We start from the raw sequence: 4,404 nt of genomic DNA, 5'->3' as shown, positions 1-4,404 counted from the left end.
TCTGGCAGCTCTGCCCCCATGTGGCCAATGTGCGGCAGGTACTGAGGGCCAAAGGGAAGAACTCAAGGAAAGCGGGTTGGTTATTGCATTATGATTAATGGTCACACACGTTTTTCTGTTCTGCTTTGGAAGAGAGGTAGCTGTAGGTTCATGAGCTGGGTACTATGAGAGACTTCAAGGGACATAGGTTCAGATTCCTACTCTGCGGGTTGCCTGGGTGGCTCAGTGGTTGAGCACCTGCCTTCGGCTCAGGGTGTGATCCTGGAGCCCTGAGACCGAGTCCCTCATCAGGCTCCCTGCATGGAGCCTGCTTCTCCCTCTGCCTGTGTCTCTGCCTCTTTCACTCTGTGTCTCTCATGAATAAATAAATAAAAGATTTTTTAAAAGAACAACAAAAAAAAAAAAACAAATTCCTACTCTGCAGCCTAGTGACTGTGTGACTTTGAGATGATCATATAACTTCCCTGAGATGTTTTTTTTCATCTATTAAAATTGGACAAAATGGCAAAAGCATAGACCCATAGGTAATGAATCAGAATGGAGAGCCCATAACAAGACAAAATTATAGTCAACTGATTTCTGATAAGGAGCAAAGGCAATTCAATGAAGTAAGGACAGTCTTTGTTCAGCAGATGGTACAGGAACAATTGGACATCTACACCCGGAAAAGTAAACCTAGACACAGCCTTTATGCCGTACAGAAGATTAACTCAAAATGAATCATACCTGAGTGTAAAATGCAAAACTGTAAAACTTCTGGAAGAAAACACAGGAGGAAATCTACATAATCTGGGATTTGGCAATGGCTTTTGATGATACAACATCAAAAGCACGATTCACACACACACACACACACACAGCATGGCTGTACTAAAAGTAAAGACTTCTCGATCAAAGACATTGTTAAGGGACTGAAAAGAAAGCTACAGGCTTGGAGATATATTTGCAAAAAAAACATCTCTGATAAAAGACTTGTACTTAAAATATAAGATTGGACATGATGAAATTTATCTTTCATTGATGTTAAATCAAATGAAGTGCCAACTTTTAAAGTTCCTGACATACAATTCAATAGAGGGTTGCTTAATCTGCAGGCAAATATGTAATGGGTTATAATGCAAATGGATATTTAATTTTCCAAATGCCTCATACACAAGCTCCTAAAAAACACTTCCTAGTATCATGTTGGTGAATTTTAACTCAGTGTCTCACTCATCTAGCCATTATTTCTTAAAGGAGGAAGCAGCCCCAAAGAATTCCCAGTCTGATTCCATGTCTGTGCTAAGAGGAATAAATAATAATTTGTGCTTTCTGGAAAGGACAGAAAATGACCATCATAAATGCTTATGAAAAAGATGTTGAAGATGACACACACACACACACACACACACAAATGTATTGGATCTAGACACATAGCAAATTGTTCCAAAATTTGAATAAAATAAAATTGTCCTATCTTTAAATGACATACATGATCTTATTTAAAAAAAAAAAGATTTATTTATTTATTTTGAGAAAGAGAAAGTGAGGGGGAGGGACAAATGGAGAGGGAGAGAGAGAATCTCAAGCAGACACCCTGCTGAGTGTAGAGCCCGACAGAAGGTTCTGACCCAGGACCCTGAAATCATGACCTGAGCCAAAATCAAGAGTCAGACACTTGCCCAACTGAGCCAGCAGGCATGCCCATACTGTGTTTTTCTCATGTTTTTATCCCAGAGCACACAATTATGGGTAGCTTTTATTAATATCTTATTTTTTATAGTAAGATGAGCTACAAAGTGGTGTGCTCTATGGACTCCAATCAACAGAGGCTAATTGCTTGATACAAAGGAGACTAATCTCTGCTCCATCCCTTCTATGAACACCTATGACTGGCTCAGAGTCACAGCAGACAGACTGGACCTTTACTATTGAATGTGCTTCTACTCCTTCTCCCTTGCTAACGTACAGTCTCAATGACTGGAAGACATTTATCTCACATTTTGTCAAAACCTGCAGGCAGGGACCAGGAGACAGACCCAGAGAGAGTACAGAAGAAGAAAGTATGGACCCTGGGAGGGGAAGTGAAACGGGTATGCAAAACAGTGAGGGCGCAACAGGAAACCACCTAAAGCAAGGCTCTTGGATTGAATATACCTTGTGTCCACTGAGGCTGCATAGATTTGAAGAGATAACATGTTAAGAAAACCTTCTGGTGGGAGCTGGTGACACTGGAGTTAAGTCTTAAAGCAGGCAAGGACATGGGAGGATGACTCAGCAGGTGATGTAGGGTGAGGCAGAAGGAAGGAAAGAAATTAGCGGGAGCAATGGTAAAGTGCTTGGCCTACCGCAGAGCTAAAATGGAGAGGCTGTTTTGGTAAATAAAGGGAAGAGGATGGAGAGAATGAAGCGAGTAAATTGATGAGGGTACAGATGAGTTTGCTGACAGTTTGCTTTATCGCACACATTCTTTGAACTTTCCTCACTTTCGTTGTCTACAAGAGATTCCAACGTCTTTGTCAATGGTAGTGATTGTTAAATCTAGAAACTTTGCTTTAAAAAGACTTTAGGATTACCAGCCTCTTCTATCCAAGCTGTCAGGAAAGACCTGAACTCGTCACCAGCTAAAACTGGGAGAAGGAATTGTTGAATGAGGCCTCCTATGGTGGAGGCTGGTGCCAGAGGAGGCTGAAATTTACACTAAAGATGCATTACTGCTAATCCTTTACCCAAAAATTGCCCCCACAGACTGAAAGTAAGATTCTATCCTGGAAAAGATCTCAGGTTTGAAAGCAGGACAAAAATAGATGGATCTCTTCAAAACTCTGATTAGTATTCTAGACCTCTATCCTGGGTAGGTTTGTTCTTTCCTTCATGATACTGTCCAGCAGAGGAGATAAAGTTTGAAGGGGGCTATCTTTCCTACCAGACGATTGTAGGAAGTGAATTATGCTCTAAATATAATCATCTATTATCTAGCTCTAGGAATAAAGTGTTCTTTTGAATGCGGCTATCATCACACCATAAGAAGAGCATCCTCCATATGCTCAAGTGCCGTAACCTGTGGACTACAGCTTGCTTTTGCACTGCAGATTTTTCAACGTAATTGCATGTAACACTTTATTTATAGTAATGAAAAAGTACTTAAAATCCAATTACATACTTGGAAATTGCATATCTCTAAACAGATGTAGAATAATTAAAAAGAAATCCAGTGCATATCTATAGAAACTCTTTGAAATTACCAAAGTGATTTATTTCAATACCCTCCAAGCAGTTCCTCTGGTTAAACTGCTAGTCTATATTAGGTACTTGAGCCTAAACACCTTTCATATGGCTTAATGGGGAATCGAAATGCATTTGCCTTTCTTTTCATGACCCAAATAATTCATTTAGGAGCAATATGTTTCTATAAATTTCCTTTGACCCGAGGTTGTGTTGGTGAGTAAAAGTCCTTGCTGGGAACATCTCTCGAGGTGCTTACCAGCGGACAGAGGATAAAGGGTTTATGTTCTCAATATGGATGAGGAAAGTGGCTTTGTGAGATTATTCATTCAATGATCGCATGACTTCTTCTATTACATAAATGGAAGAACCAGGACCAGAAACCCACCACACTTGAGAAATCCCTGGTTAATTAACCTCCATTCATTGTGAAGGCAAATAGGAATAGCAAAATATTGGAAATCTATCCCTCTTGTTTTTAAGACTCTTAACTATTTCCTTTTGAGCCATCCCCAAACAAATACATAGTTTATCAGTATAGGAAGTTGACAGGCATCTTTCTCTTTAGTAATGGAATGATTGTTACATCCTGAAAGCTGAATACACACATGAATCTAACAACTATAAACGAGGTTATTTTGCATACAGGAAAATTCTTGTTTTACTTTACAGTTTAAAAAAAAAAAAACTACTCCTGCCTCTCTCTCTCTCTGAATAAATAAATAAATCTTAACAAAAAAAAAAAAAAATGGCCAGGGACTCAAGCAGGCATTTGTATGCCAATGTTCACAACAGCCAAAAGGTGGACACCACCCTACTTTCCATCAAGAGAAGAGTAGATAAACAAAAATAAAAACAAAATGGAACACTATTCATCCATTAAAAGGAATGATGTTCTGGTTCGTGGTACCATATAGATGATAACCTTAAAAAAGAAAGAAAAAAAATTACTCTAAGTTAGAACTCCTTGGCTTACAGAAAAATAATCGCTTTGAAAACTCATATAAATAACTTCAATATTGCATTAATACAATTATCAATCTTTAATATATCAAGCATTATTGAAAACATTTTCAGTAATAAAACTATAAACATATTATTTATACCTAACACGGAAGAGAGGTTGAACTTGCTTTGCTACAGTTTTTTCTTCAAAATGGGAATAATAATCTTTTGACATTTTTTAGAAGTCCCAACAAT

Source organism: Canis lupus, chromosome 22 (assembly GCF_003254725.2).
Source record: "Canis lupus dingo isolate Sandy chromosome 22, ASM325472v2, whole genome shotgun sequence".
Classification (NCBI taxonomy): domain Eukaryota; kingdom Metazoa; phylum Chordata; class Mammalia; order Carnivora; family Canidae; genus Canis; species Canis lupus.
Note: the sequence above shows the minus strand (reverse complement) of the source record.